The sequence below is a fragment of the Myotis daubentonii genome, chromosome 17 (assembly GCF_963259705.1).
Source record: "Myotis daubentonii chromosome 17, mMyoDau2.1, whole genome shotgun sequence".
Classification (NCBI taxonomy): Eukaryota; Metazoa; Chordata; class Mammalia; order Chiroptera; family Vespertilionidae; genus Myotis; species Myotis daubentonii.
In genome coordinates, this window is record NC_081856.1 from 45,680,393 (window position 1) to 45,695,427 (window position 15,035).

General features: G+C 44.3%; 1 long non-coding RNA gene and 1 other non-coding gene across 2 annotated transcripts; one reads left to right on the forward strand and one right to left on the reverse strand.

Moving 5' to 3' along the window:
• Positions 1–771: 771 nt before the first annotated feature.
• Positions 772–15,009, reverse strand: LOC132219706 (uncharacterized). The gene is made up of 4 exons (XR_009449570.1): positions 14,896–15,009; positions 12,924–13,052; positions 7,892–7,946; positions 772–892 (listed from the first exon to the last, which is right to left on the reverse strand). It is a non-coding gene; the product is annotated as an uncharacterized LOC132219706 (long non-coding RNA).
• On the forward strand, positions 14,597–14,678 carry TRNAS-AGA (transfer RNA serine (anticodon AGA)). Its single transcript has one exon. It is a non-coding gene; the product is annotated as a tRNA-Ser (tRNA).
• Positions 15,010–15,035: the final 26 nt, after the last annotated feature.

Sequence of the window (15,035 nt, forward strand, 5' to 3'; positions counted from 1 at the left end):
TACTCAAGTGATTTTTCCTATTACAATGAAAATCTGCTCCGAAGCTGTCTGCTGGATATTAAATAGGCTGACACCATTTCAAAAATCTCACCTCACCAGTTCTCAATAATATCTCACCTCTCTTCAATACAAGTATCATTATCTCTGTTTATCATTCTAGAAATGGAGAGTTTAAGAGACTCTCTAGTCTCAATGACCACAGAGCCAGGATTCAAAATCTGGTCTTTCAGGCTAATATTAATATAATATCTAACTTTTATTCATCATGTACTTTTTTAAAAAGTTTAAAAATAATTTACCTACAGAAAAGTTCACAAATCACAAGTATACAGCGTGGTGAATTTTCACAAACTGAACACACCCACAAGGAGAAGCACACTTCCAGCTCCTCAGAAACACTTCTCATGCGACTCGCTACTTTCTAGTCATTCTCCCCAACCAGGTAGTTATTATTCCATTTCCTGGTTTTGCCTGTTTTTGAACTGTATTTAATGGAATTATAGAGTACTTACTGGCTTCTTCCACTCTCCGTTATGTCTGTGAGATTCATCCATGTTGTTGGATGTACCCCCTTTGACCTGCCTGCCTACTTTCTCACTCTCAGAAGACTTAACCTCCATCGAGCATCCCTCCCCAGGGCTCAAGCAAAGCTGTCTTCGGGTTTGTTTTAAAGAAATGAAACTAACTCGTCTCTGCTTGGTCCAGTGATTTGTCTGTTACAAAGCAGCGCCCTGGCTTTGGAGAGAAGACATTAGGCAAGCCAGAGAGCTGCAAGGCAGCAAGGATGGTCTTCTCCTCTTGGAGTCACTGTTAGGAACCAAGCTGGGTCTCTCAGTAGCTCCACAGTTCTGTTGCCTCCAACTTGGGCTTCGGTTCAGCCTTCACAACATTCCTGCCAGGTAAGCACTGCGTTTGTTAACTCCGTTTTTTAACCCTTTGCAGTCATTTGTCTGCTCTCAGCCACCACAGCAAGGAACCGTACGAATCTTAACTCTATTCATTCATGTACCAGTTCCTAATTTCTCTGAAAGCTCTTAAGTGTCTAAGCGACCTTGTCACGAACCAAAACATTGCCCTGACAAATCGGAGATATCGAAACTCAATATAAACAAACACGGTCGTTCCACACTCGCCATGCAAAACACCGTGGCGAGTCAGTCGCCTTTTGAGAGTGAAGAAATCGACAAGCTTCGGAGATACTTCGCAGAATTCCAAATAAAGCTTTACAAATTACGTTTAACTGTAATTAGGCATTCTCGCTTGTTAAGATATTTCAAAATAATACTCCAAAATGGCAAAAAGAAAGTTACCGAAAGAAGTGTACTGCGAATCTGAAAGTAACGATGAAGAGTTTTATTTTGGCAGGAAGACCATCAGCCTCAGATAAAGATGAAAGGCTTAATGGGAAACTGCATATATTGCGGCACTGTGAAGTAAAGATTGCTCTGTATGTTCGAACAGAAAGATTAGGGACGGAAACTAATTATTTTTGTGATACATGTAGTCGAAAACCAGGACTGCATCTTGGAGACTGCTTTCAAAGATACCACACAATGGAGAAATATAAAATATAATTTTTACATAAAAACATGTTATTGAAACACATTATTGTCTAAACATACATCTAATGTTCAAAAAAGAATTAATCTGTTTATCCTTCATAATCTTGCATGTTATGGTATCACTGCTCTTTCAGTGGAAATTAATTCCGACCAGTATGACACCCATGTCCAAATTTAATACGACCGCAAAGGGTTAATAGATGAAGAAACTGACGGTCAGAGGAGATAATGCCTTCAAGTTCAGCCCACCCTCAGCTAGCAAATGGGGGAAGTGAGATTGAATACCAAGGGCCATGTGGTTTCAGAGCATGTGTTCAGCACCATTAAGTCACGTTTCCTTTAAATTCAAAAAGCTAAAACATTCATTTTAGTTTGTTATACCATAGAAAGTATGGAAAGCACAAGTATTTACTAGTCACGATTTACAAATAAGGAGACTGGAAAACAAGAAGAATCAATGTCTCACCCAAGAGAGCCAGAACTAAATAAAACCAAGGCTAGCAAGGTCAAGTGACAAATAAGAATTTTAGTCTCCCTGTGCTTAGGAGTGGGGATACTGGTCTAGATTTCAGGGAGAGGCCAGTGTGTAAATTCATGGCACCACTTTTTCTTTGCAACATGGACTTTTCAGCTTTTCCTGGCTGATTGAACTTGGCGTTTGCCTTCACACTCGCATCTCATCTTTTCTGTGGACACAGGATGGTGGCTGGAGAGTGTTAAGAGAGTACAGACGGATTCTACTCACAGTGGGGAACTGCGATAGCTGCGGAATAATGTGAGCTGGCAAGAGAAGAATAAACTCATGTACACTGACCTGGAAAGATCCCCCATAGACAAGAAGTTAAGAATTAAGTTGTCTGGTTGAATAAATTGGCCTGCCAAGTCCTTATAAGTAATTATAAAATCAAATTAAAGCAAATTCTTACCCTCGCCTCAGTTTTGGGGTTTTGTTTTTTTCAATGAAGAGAAGGAGAGAAGACAACCTTAAGATAAGTATGGCACAATAAAATCAACATGGGGCCCTACCTAGTGTGGCTCAGTGGATAGAGCATCAGCCTGCGGACCAAAGGGTCCTGGGTTTGATTCCAGTCAAGGGCACATAACTCAGCTGCAGGCTCCTCGCAGGCCCGGACCCAGAGCTCGTGCAGGAGGCAATCAATCGATGTGTTTCTCTCACATCAATGTTTCTCTCGACTTGCCCTCTCTCTTCTACTCTCCCTAAAAATTCAATGGAAAAATATCCCTGGATGAGGATTGAAAAAAAAAAAATCAACATGGGTTTCACTCTTAGACCCAATTTCAAGACCCACATTGTATGACCTTATGCAAATAACTTTACCTCTCTGTCCCTATTTCTTCAGTTGTGACAAAGTTATATAAAGAGCTCAGAATATGGGAAGTGTCCAATAAATTATATTATAGACATGGGAACACTACCCCAAATAACACAATCATGCCCCAAGGCATGCTGGGACCTCAATGCCAGGCTGACAGGAGGATGGAAACCATGCCAGTATGGCTTAGCCTAAGAGAGCTGACCTGACCCTGGCTTTATTTGGGGGGGAAGGAGTCCCTCAAGCAAAAGACCAGTATTTAAGGCAAGCTTGGATCTGATCCAGCCTGACACTTACACCCAACTGGCTGGAACTGGAGGCTTGGGAAGGCAGTAAGACAGCGTGAGCTATGAATATACTCATAGTCAAGTGGACGACAGACTCTGATTCCAGACACACTCATTCATGTTAAAACATATCCTTAGCCAGAACCAAGAGAGACGGGGCAGTCTCCCAGGAAGAAGGGTCGGCATGGGCCAGGAGCTTGTCAGGCCTCTTGTAATAAGCTAAGAAATGATGCCCCAAAAAGGATATCCCTGTCAAATCGCTGGAATATTACATTATTTGGGAAAAGGGCTTTTGCAGGTGTGATTAAGTTACGGTTCCTGAATGGAGAAGTTTATCCTGGGTAATCAGGGGAGCCTTAAAAGCAATCACATGTATCTTTATTTAAATACACACACACACACACACACACACCCAGCAAAGGAGAAGGCAACGTGAAGACTGAGGCAAAGATTAGAGTAATTAGCCAAGGAATGCTAATAGCCACCAGAAGCTAGAGGAGGTAAGGAATAGATTGTCCCTTGGAACTTCCAAAGGAAATGTGGTCCCAAGTACATCTTCATTTCAGACTTGTGGCCTCCAGAACTGAAAGGATAAATTTCTGTTGTTTTGAGCCACAAAGTTTGACAATTTGTTATTGGCAGCCCTTAGAAACTACAAGAGCCCTGGACAAGGGTTTAGGGTTTGGACACAGTTTCAGCCCAAAAATACAAGTGGTGTTCAATCTAAAGGTAGAGTACAAGTTCATTGCAGGTGATCATGGGGAAGTCAGCAGTGTGGCACTTTGCTCACTGGATACCAGATGGAGGCTCTCCAGACCAATCCTGATTTAACAGTGATGGAGAAGAACAAGACAAAAAAAAAAGAAAAAGAAAAGAAATGAAGGGGAGGGGAGGGGAGAGAGGAGAGAGGAGAGAGGAGAGAGGAGGGAAGGGAAGGGGAGGAGAGGGGAGAGGAGGGGAGGGGAGGGGAGGGGAGGGGAGGGGAGGGGAGGAGAGGAGAGGAGAGGAGAGGAGAGGAGAGGAGAGGAGAGGAGAGGAGAGGAGAGGAGAGGAGAGGAGAGGAGAGGAGAGGAGAGGAGAGGAGAGGAGAGGATAAGAAAATCTTAGGTTGGGTCAGAGGCTGGCAGATCTCGTCCTGCAGGTAGGATACTTCAATACCCACAACCAAGCAGGGCAAACAGGCACTGACACAGTAACCAGTGTCTTTCTGCCAATAAGTGGTAATGTCTGGTAGGACCTGGTCACATGCAGTCAGAGATGATGTTGGTTTCAGAAGAAAAAGACAAAAGGCCAGAAAATATGCTTTTTCTGCTGCGGAAGGACTCTGTCCCTGCATTCACGGGCCAGGCACATGCCAGCACTGCGGGTGCAGAGGGGAGCCCACGCCTGCCCTCCCAGAGCTCATGGTCTTCTTTGACTCTCCTCTTTAGCCCCCACAGCCTCTCCTAGCCCTGAGACCTCCCTGTATGCTCAAAGGAGACGAATCATCCTTTAGCCAACAGTTCCTTTGCCTTGACTGACCATTTTGCAGCCTGTTAGTTAAAACTATCATTCATATAGGCTTCCAACTCACAGGTCAGAGAATCAGCCTCACTGTTAGAATACAATGGGGTTCCCCAGCCCCCAAACACAGTATGATGATAGGATTTTAATATAGATGTTCTCAAAAGATGCACTTCCCCCTCCCTTCCTAGGTACAATAGGAGAAAAAATATGCATCAGTTACAGTCCCTCTCCTCATATGTAATATGAGGTAATATGAGGTCTAGACATAGTCTCTAAACTATAGAGTGATGGGTAAAGGATTCCAAAATGTGCCAATCTGATATTAAATCTATATCATCAATCTATGGCCACTAGAAATAGTTTTATCCAGAATAACCAGCATGAAAATGAAATAAGACCATGTAATACATGGTTGCAATGAAAAGCTCCTAATAATCAAAGAATTTCTCATTTGTTTCACTTCTCTGGCCATGATTGCTTCATCTGTAAAGTGTAAGAGACTTATTTATACACAATCACCAAAGTCCTTTCCAGCCCCAAATATTCCTTAGGACAGCGGTTCTCAACCTGTGGGTCACCAATCTGTGGGTCGCGACCCCTTTGGGGGTCAAACAACCCTTTCACAGGGGTCGCCTAAGACCATCGGAAAACACATATATAATTACATATTGTCTGTGATTAATCACTAATGCTTTAATTATGTTCAATTTGTAGCAATGAAAATACATCCTGCATATCAGATATTTACATTACGGTTCAGAACAGTAGCAAAATTACAGTTATGAAGTGGCAACGAAAATAATTTTATGGTTGGGGGCCACCACCACATGAGGAACTGTATTAAAGGGCCGCGGCATTAGGAAGGTTGAGAGCCACTGCCTTAGGAAGTTCATTGTAAAAGTTCTCTGTTAGCTTTATCCTTCCATGATTCGGAGGTTCGGAGAACTTTTAGGTTTCAGAAACCTACAGGCCATAAAGACTGGTTGACGTGTGGAAAAGTGAGGACATAGACCAAACTTGTCTGCTTAAAACCCTGGATTCCTCCCTAAGAGGCAATATGGCCAGTCGGGGGAATGGAAGACTGATAGGCCATAAGCCTAAATCCAGAGCTGTGGGACATACCCGATTGCCTCTGAAATTTGGTCCCTACTTTGCTTTCATTATAACGCCTAGCTGAAATTCCTACACTCCCTCTCTAGTCCCCCAACTGATCCTTTTATTTTTCTCGAAACAGATTTAACTTTCTGAAGGTTGGCAATCATAAAGCAGAAAAACAACGTGGAACCAAAGGAGGAAAGAGGGAGCTGTACTCTTATAACTGTAGAACTGAAAGAAACATTTTCTTGTTAAAGCCTCAAGAAAAGGCTGGACTACTAACTCCCCAGAGAGCTGACTGGCTTGAGCGACAGACATTAGCACTTGCCTGCTCAAGCTGATCCGTTGGCTGGTTGCTAGGTGGGTGGTGATCTAATATCCTTTTGGGTGGGGTCGAACATTGTATTACACTCTCGCAGCACATCTGTGAATACTGGCCTTTCGAACAAATGACTGTAGTTCACTAGGGCCTCCGCTGTCAGAGCCTGCCTCCCAAATACCAACTTTGAACCTCGGCCTACCATATGGACACCTGGGGTCATTGAAAAATCATGTCCAAGGGGCTCCAAAGCATAAGGAGGTCTGGCGGAGAGTGACGGGTTTCATGCAGGCTGCTGAAGAGAAATGGACTGAGGAGAGAAAGACTCGGGAGTTGCATGCGTTTGGAACGTGTCTGTGGATCAAAATACACGCTAGCAGATTCTTGAGGGAGCCCCTGGTGGCCATGTTAACCTTGGCATTGTTATCATTAAGAGGCCATGCTCATTTCTGGCACCTAACATCGGACACATTGACAGCAATGGGGTTGATGGAAGAGGAAAGAATCTGTTTTGCAGTTTAAAAAGGAACCAAAAAAAAAACAACCCCACAGTTCTCAGATTTCTCAGGCCACTTGAAATCACGCCAGAGAAAGACTGGATTTCAGCATTCTTCAGCTCTGCGATGATGCTGCAAGTGGTGTCCCCCACGTGCGATGATGTATCTCGGGGCCAGAGTTTTCTCAAGATGTTCCAAGCCTGCAGGCTCCTGATCCTTTTTCAAATTATGAAGGCGATAGTATCCCAGGGAGAGTTGCGATTAGTCTAAACTCTCCACAGCTGTGAAAGATGGATGTACAAATTCCAATAAAGATGCTGCGTGCTCTGGACTGCATTTACCTACCTGACATGGAGGCCTAATTCGGGGACCACTTAAAGAACCGGAGCTGCCTCAGCGCTACTCCCTTCCTTCCACAGCATCGGCCGCTGGGAGGCTGCTCTGCTCTGGGGGGGGGCCTCCCCGCACACCACGGTCACTGCTCAGGAGCGGGTGTTCCTTAGAAGGTCTGCGATGTGTGGGAGAAAAGCAGGGCTGGGAGCATTAAACCCAAGTGGATGGGAATTCAAAGGGGCCTTGCAATTTATTATGTGAAGAGCCAGGAGGATTATAAAACACCTCCTAACGGAAGGGGTTGGCCTGGAGCTGTGCGGGATCACAGAACCAGCTGTATGGCCACCTCTACCTCGTGCAGGTGCTAGCAGGCAGGCAGGCTCCCAGCAGGCCTCCGTTACTTGGGAGAACCAGCAGGGCTTTATTTTCTTATTTGGACATCTTTCCCCTAAAACCGTGGTCGGCAAACCATGGCTCGCGAACCACATGCGGCTCTTTGGCCCCTTGAGTGTGGCTCTTCAAAATACCACGTGCGGGCGCGCAGGTACAGTGCGATTGAAACTTCATGGCCCATGCGCAGAAGTCGGTATTTTGTGGAAGAGCCGGTGTTTTATGGAAGAGCCACACTCAAGGGGCCAAAGAGCCGCATGTGGCTCTCGAGCCGCAGTTTGCCGACCACCGCCCTAAAACACTGCCTTGGAACTACCAACTAAATGTAATAATACATGCCATGCCCCTTCTGCCATGTTGACTACAGTCATGTGTCCTCTGAAGACAGCTGGCTGAACGCCTTTATGAAACATCTGCTGCTCAGCATGCTTCCCGGGACTGATAAAAATTAGGGGACAAGTTTTCACACCACCGCTACACGTAGTAACAATTATAGAGGTAAGAAATGAGATTCCGCACTTTGAGAAACGAAAGGAAAATACCAAAAAAATATAAATACGGTACTTACCCCTTATCCGTGATTTCACTTTCCACCCCTTCAGTTACTTGCCGTCAACTGTGGTCTCACAACATTACATGGAAAATTTCAGAAATAAACAATTCACCAGGTTTAAATGGCACACTGTTCCGAATAGTGTGATCAAATTTCATACCAATACGCTCCCACCCACCCGGGGTGTGAAACATCCCTTTGTCCACCACATCCATGCTGTATAAGCTCCCCACCCACTAGTCACTTAGTCATCAGATGACTGTCAAGGTATCACAGTGCTCATGTTCAAGTAACCCTTATTTTACTTAATAAGGCACAAAAGTAGTGATGCTAGAAATTCTGATACGCCAAAGAGAAGCCATAAAGTGCTTCCTTTAAGTAAAAACATAAAAGTTCTTGATTTAATAAGTTATTTTATCACCCCACATCATCACAAGAAGACAAGTGAGTACAGTACAACAAAATATTTTCAGAGAGAGAACCACATTCACCTAACTTTTATTACAGCCTATTGTTATAATTATTATAACTAATTTCTTATTACTTACTGTCGTTAATCTCTTGCTGTGCCTAATTTTTAAATAAACTTCATATAGGTATGCCTGCATAGGAAAAAACATGGTATATATAGGGTTTGGTACTATCTGGTTTCAGGTATCCACTGAAGTCTTAAACATATCCTCACAGAGATTGCTGTAATAGTTTTTTTAAATTGTCTTCTAATATGATTTCATGAATGCAGAATCTTCTAAAGCCATGTATACATATCATGTACATCCACTTCCATTGTTTAGAGTCCACTGAAGCACACTGGGTGAAACTCCTGACATCTGGAGATTTTTAATCGTGTGCTATCATTTTACAATTTATCACACAAACACATGTGTGAAATGTGGCATTTCTCCTTGTAAACACAGGCTTTTCTCTCTCTAAGGCACAGCAGAAACAGAGCACAACTGAAGTGAAGAGTCTCAGTGGAGAGCTGAATGGGCTATAAATGAAATTCTGAAAACACCAGCTTCTAGATCAGCGGTTCTCAACCTGTGGGTCGCGACCCCTTTGGAGGTTGAACGACCCTTTCACAGGGGTCGCCTAAGACCATCGGAAAATACATATATAATTATATATTGTTTTGTGATTAATCACTATGCTTTAATTATGTTCAATTTGTAACAATGAAATTGGGGGTCACCACAACATGAGGAACTGTATTAAGGGTCGTGGCATTAGGAAGGTTGAGGACCACTGTTCTAGATGATCTATTAAAATGGGGGTGGGCCCTAGCCGGTTTGGCTCAGTGGATAGAGTGTCAGCCTGCAGACTGAAGGGTCCTGGGTTCAATTCAGGTCAAGGGCACATACCTGGTTGCAGGGCTCATCCAGGAGGCAACCAATCGATGTACTTCTCTCTCATCGATATTTCTCTCTGTCTTTCCCTCTTTTCCACTCTCTCTAAAAATCAATGGAAAAAATAGCCTCAGGTGGGGATTAAAAATAAAATAAAAATGTTTAAAATGGGGGTGGGAGTAGAAGAAGAAAACAAGCTGCAATTGTTTTTCCTAATATTCATACAAACAAAACACACAACTAAAAGCATTTCCTCTTTTATCTTCTCACAGCCCTTTATGCAAATCTTCTACATGCTAATAGATTCTTTCTCCTACAGTTACCCTTGAACAACATGAGTTTGAACCAAGTAAGTCCACTTAAATGGGGAATTTTTTTTTCAATAAACACTTGTACTGTTTTCCATCGAGGTTTGGGAGTCTGCAGATACAAAGAGCCAACTCTATACATTGACCTACCGAGCCATTTTATATTTGGAAACTTGAGCATCCACAAATTTTGGTATCTGACAGGGTCCTGGAACAAGCCCCCTGAGGACATCAAAGAACAACAACTAAGTCTGGGAAGACTCAAAAGTTACAGAGGGAGATCTTTCTTTTTTAATAATTTTCTTACTTTTCAATTACAGTTGGCTTACAATATTATATTAGCTTCAGGCGTCCAGTCCAGCAATTAGACATTGGTATCACTTATGAAGTTATCACTCTGCTAAATCTGGCATCCTACTCAGTTCTCACAATACTATTGATATATTATTTTACATCCTCACCGCTGGGTCCTTCCGTTGTCTCCTGTTATAACCTTTGTTTTACAGTTTTGTTGGGTGTAAATATTGCTCCTCCAGCTTTTTTGTCTGTCTGTTTCCATTTTCATGACATATCTGCTTAAGCCCTTTACGTTTCCGTCTTTACTTCTTTAAATCTAAAGTAAAGATTTACTGCTTCAAGTCTAGGGTTTATAGATAGCATATGTAGGGATCTTGTTTTCTCATCCATTTAGCCACCCTGTGTCTTTTGATTGGAGCATTTAATCCATTTGCATTTAAAGTAATTGTTGACATTTTGTTATTCATATTTTTTAATCTTTTTTTTTTTCTTCCTGAAGTCATCCCTTTAATATTTCTTGTAACGCTGGTTTGGTGGTGATGAACTCCTTTAGCATCTTCTTGTCTGTGAGCGCTTTATCTACCCTTCAATTATAAATGATAGTTTTGCTGGGTAGAGTGATATTGGTTGTAGACCCTTACTTTTCACCACGTTAAATATTTTGTGCCAATCCTTTTGGGTCTGCAAAGTTTCTGTAGAGAAATCAACTGACCGTCTTATGGGCACTTCCTTGTAGGTAACGAACTGCTTTTCTCTTGCTGTTTTTAATATTCTCCCTTTGCCTTTAACCTTTGGCATTTTAATTATGATGTGTCTTGGTGTGGACCTTTTTGGGTTCATCTTGCTTGGAACTCACTGTGCTTCCTGGACTTGTGTGTCTATTTCATCAGGTTAGGTGAGTTTTCAGTCATTATTTTTTTTTCAAATAGGTTTTCAAATTGTTGCTCTCTCACTCTCTCTCTCTCTCTCTCTCTCTCTCTCTCTCACCCCCCATGATGCAAGTATTAGTATAATGTTGTCCCAGAAGCACCTTAAACTGCCCCATTTTTTTTTAATTCTTGCTTCTTTTTGCTGTCCTAATTGGGTGTTTTCTGTTACCTTACCTTCTAAATTGCTGCTTTGATGCTCTGCTTCATCTCCTTAAGTCCCTCTAGTGCGGCGGTTCTCAACCTGTGGGTCGCGACCCCTTTGGGGGTCGAATGACCCTCTCACAGGGGTCACCTAAGACCATCCTGCATATCAGATATTTACATTACGATTCAAAACAGTAGCAACATTACAGTTATGAAGTAGCAATGAAAATAATTTTATGGTTGGGGGTCACCACAACATGAGGAACTGCATTTAAAGGGCCAGAAGGTTGAGAACCACTGCTCTAGTGTATTCTTCATTTCAGTTGTTGTACTCTTCATTTTTGACTGGTCCTTTTTTCTGTTTTCTATCTCGATTTTTGTTTCCTGTATGTTTGCTGAAGTTCTCACTGAGTTGATCTACTCTTCCTCTAGGTTCGTTGATCATCCTTATGACCAGCATTTTAAATTCTGCATCTGATAGATTGCTTGTCTCCATTTTGTTTAGTTCTTTTTTGGAGTTTTGTCTGGTTCTTTCATTTGGGACATGTTTCTTTGTCCCCTAATTTAGTTTGTTTCTATGTAGTAGGCGAGTTGCTACATTCCCCCAGTCTTGGTAGCATGGCCTTATGTAGTAGATGTCTTGCGAGGCCCAGTGGAAAAGCCTCCCAGGTTACCCAAGCAGGGTGCTCCAGGTAGTTGAGCTTTGACTGCCATTGGTTGCAAGGACCAGCCATGCCTATAGGGGAGGAGCTGCTATGCAGAGGCTGGCCCTATGGGACAGAACTCACTTCAGCAGGGCTCTGGTGCCCACAAAGTCTGCCCTTTCAATGTTTGTTTGCTAAACCTCACCTGAGGATATTTTTTCCCCTTGATTTTTAGAGAAAGTAAAAGGGAAAGGGGGGAGAGAAGAGAGAGAGGGAAAGATTGATGTGAGAAAGACACATTGAGTGGTTGTCTTCTGCACACACCCCGGGGCCAGGATCAAACCAGTAACCCAAGTACCTGCCCTTGACTGGGAACCGAATTTATGACCCTTCAGTTCACAGGCTGATGCTCTAACCACTGAACAACACGGTCAGGGCCCAAGTCTGTCCTTTGCCTGTCTCACTCATGGAGGTGGTTGGGTGGTGCTCCAACATGGTCTAATGCTATCCACTGGGTATGCTGGCTCCAGGGCATCCAGCAGGTGCAGGCCAAGATCAGCTATTGCCTATGCCCTGCCTGGGGCCATAAGCATGCCATACAAAGTGATCTGTAGGTGGTTACCACTTCGGCTGGGCTTGGATGCGCCTGGTAGAGGCCAAGCTGCAAACCAAGGCTGGCTGCCGCTAGGGGCTGACCTGAGAGGGCACAGCAAGAGGTACAGGGCACACTGAGCAAAATGCTGCTTGTGAACTTTTGAAAGATTTTAAGAGCGTTCACAGCATGAGCCAAGGCAGGCTATTTGTATGAAATAACCACTGGAAGTAGCTTGGGTGGGCCCAAAAAATGGGTGGGGTGGGGTCTCAGGGAATCGTCGTGGGGGGGCAAACAGTGTTAGCCAGGTTGATGGAGACTCTGATATGGCCCTCACCTGTGCCTATAGTGGGCGGGCTCAGTAAAGGAACAATGGCTTCTGCCAGCACTTCTGTCTGGGGAAAAGCTGCCCCTCCAACCCTTGCCCTGGAGCCAGACAATTCAGTTCCTCTCCGTCTGGCCCTGGTGCCTTTTGAGCTGGTGCCCCAGTACTGGAGCTCAGGGCAAATGAGTTTGTCAGCAAGTGAGTCTATGCCTGGGCCCTTTAAGGGGAACACTTGGGACTCCAGCAATCCTCCTCCTCACTCAACTGCAATCTACTCTGGTTTTTACCCACCAGACGTTATGGGGACCTCTCTTCCTGGCACTGGAACCCCGGGTTGGGGGTCTCGGGTGGGACCGGGACCCCTCACTCAGGGACGACCACCACAGCTGAGTGGGACCTGCTCATTCCACATCTCAGCCCTTCCTACCAGTGTCAGTGTGACTTCTGCATACCCTTACTTACAGAACTTCTGTGCAGCTAGACTTCAGGTAGTTCTCAGCAGCGGTGATTCTGCAGTCTAGTTGTAATTTTGAAGTTGTCATGTGAGGATGCAAGGACAACATTTACCTTCTCCACCATCTTGACCAAAAGCTGCCAAAAAATTATAGAGGATTTTCCACTGCATCGAGGTCTGCACCCCTAATCCCTGTGTTGTTCAACGGTCAACTCTACTGACATATACCATCTCAGATTTCATCTTTTCTAGAGAAAAATCAAATCCTTAACTTAAGCCCATTAAACTGGATGGCAACTCTTCATTACTCCCCCTAGAACCAGGTTGTAAGGGCAACTTCAATATCAAGTGCTGGGGGACAATTCCAAATACAATCACACTGCAAGGCAACTTGAGGAGGCGGGGGGGTGGGAGAAAAAAAATTTTTGAAAAATTGAGTGGGCAATCATACAATATGCCAGGACGCTAGTCGCTCAAACAAAGCTGCAGGGAGAATGACCAGAGCAGACCTGCATGTAAGGAGTGTTTTGGCCTTGCTGGGAATATTCAAGGTGGTGGGATGGTAACATAAGTGGCATGCAGGTAAATGTTTCACAATCAGCTTTTAGGGAGAAAAAGCCATTATTTTCTTGTATTTGCAAGTTCCTTAGTGGAAATGCACCCACAAAGGCTAATTTCAAGTTCCCCAAGCACATCGCTGAATGGAAACTTAAGGAGAGATTCACAATAGCAAACCATTGCGCAGTATTTCAGATGCAATAGATGTAAATAACCTCACGCATCAATTATAGTAAAGGTGATGAAGTAACTAGACCATGGTGATTTTTGAGTATTACTTTTGTTTCTATAATTTTATTATGCTTGTACAATTTAATCTTAATAACGTTTGCATTAACAACTGGCACCCAAATGTAGGGAAAATTTAACAGTGGGCTCTAGTCAGCGGGTACCTTTCGCTCCAGCACAACTGCTGCAAGTTGCTCTTCGGGGTCATTCAAGTTATTTTCAACAAACAACAAACCAAATAAATGAAGCCACTAAATCATCTGGATCAAACTATCTCGTCTCCAAGGGTGCCGATCTCTTTGCTACCCCCACTTTAGAAATATTTCAAGTTCGGGTTACGTTTGCGTAGTATTTGTAGGAATACCATTAAGTGACAATACCTTACATTTGTTATCACCCATTACTCTTTTCAAAGTAGTGCTTTCATGGAACGCTGGGACATAACGAATTTAGATCGGTGGGGAAATAGCATTTTAATGCCCTAGTCACCTAGTGGATGAAAAAAGAACTGTTTGTTGGGAGCTGTTTGTTGAAGAGCGAGGCTGGGGAATGAAGCTGGGAGCAAGGCCAGGAAGCCCAAAGGCTGGTCGGCCGCCCCAGCGTTCGGGTTCCCTCCTGGAAATGGCTCCACCGCCGTGCAAGCCTGTGTACAGTAGGGCTGGGATCTCCTCCCGCTCCCGTTTTTTAACTCTACAGATTGACTAGAACTCAGTTTTTCTGATGGAGGGGGGAAGTTTGGAGGGGATGTGCTCTAAGAGTCCTTTCAAAACGCTAAAACGATTAGAGCCAGACCATTCAAATACTCTCTTACAATGTTTTTTTCCTCGATCCCAATGTTACTGTAGCGGACACGTGCATAGGCTCCATATAGATTTCACTGCTGAAATTAGCAGAGGTAGTCGTGGCCGAGTGGTTAAGGCGATGGACTAGAAATCCATTGGGGTCTCCCCGCGCAGGTTCGAATCCTGCCGACTACGGGAACCAAAATTTTGCTGCCAATACTGTTTGTTTTCCTTTCGGAGTGTTTCCCATTTTCCCCGCAGATAATTTAAGGCCTGTAAGAATGGCCGCAGTGCAACAGGGACCCCTCGGTAAGCCCGGAAGAGGAGCGGACGAAGGAGCTCGGGAGTCGTGTGAGTGTAGTGACCATCTGGACCCAGGAGGGGGAGATGGGACCGAAACGCGCCCGACAACCTGGAACGAGTGAAGGCAAAGCAGCGTCGCGAGGTCGCGCAGGAAGGGAGAGCGCGGACCGCCGAACCCCGGGAACCCCCGCGCCGGCAGACGCGCGGACACAGCGCTGAGCTCGGCGCGAGCGTGTCCGGCGCGCGCCC